Source organism: Trypanosoma grayi (genome assembly GCF_000691245.1).
Source record: "Trypanosoma grayi strain ANR4 Tgr_136_V1, whole genome shotgun sequence".
Classification (NCBI taxonomy): domain Eukaryota; phylum Euglenozoa; class Kinetoplastea; order Trypanosomatida; family Trypanosomatidae; genus Trypanosoma; species Trypanosoma grayi.
In genome coordinates, this window is record NW_008825755.1 from 23,278 (window position 1) to 24,255 (window position 978).

The window sequence follows — 978 nt, forward strand, 5'->3', positions numbered from 1 at the left end:
GGGGGGGGGCGCAGAAATCAAAATGGCATCCGGCTGCGAGGGAGGTAGAGGTGGTGCGGGAGACCTGGGCGCCGCGCCGTGGTTCTGTGTGAAGGCGTGGGAGCCGACAGGTGCGTCAAGCGGAGCGGGGGGCACACGCAAGGCGAAGAGAAACAGAAAGAAAGAAACAAAAACAAGCACAGCCTCACACACCAAAAAGAAAAAAAGTATTCGAGATGAATCAACGAATAAATCACGAGGAAGAACAGCTGAGAGAGAGAAAGACAAGGTGGGGGATGAAAACGACATAAAATGTTTTTTGGTTTTGTTTTGTGACATGATAGCGATATTTTCTGTTGTTGGTGCTGCGAATGGGCTGCACAGGTGTGCAGGGAGACATGCACGCGGGCGAGCGCACCCAAAGGCTGACTTGTGAAGGCACGCAGACATGCAGAGAGACAGACATGGTGTTTCTCATTGCCATCTCGTGATGGGAGCGAAGCTGTCCTTTGACGATGGATGCGGCGCATTGAAACCATATTTTTTTTTTTCGTTGTTGTTGTGTGCTCTATTTTGAGGGCTTGTTTCCTCCTCCTCCTCCTCCCCCTCATCGTGCCGTCTTTGTTGTCAATGCTATATTGCCTTGATTCTTTATGTGTTTGGAATGGATTCTTTTTTGTACTTGGGCTTGTGGTTGTACTTGTCTCTGCGGCCACCACCACCACCACTGGTACTGGTGCTCCTCTGCATTAAGTTCAATGTGCACAGACATATATATATATATATATATTGAAGCGAGTAGCGTAGATCTCAATGGTACACGAGCTATGAATGTTTATATGAACACTGGTGTAGCGTTATGTCTCTGCGTGTGTCCAGAGAGCCCAGAGCAGCTGGAGGTAACTACTTGTGTTGAATCAACAACAAGCACGAAGAATGTATATCTAACCAGAAACAACAACCGCGGCACAAGCAGTGGCACGCGCGAAGGAATTTTTT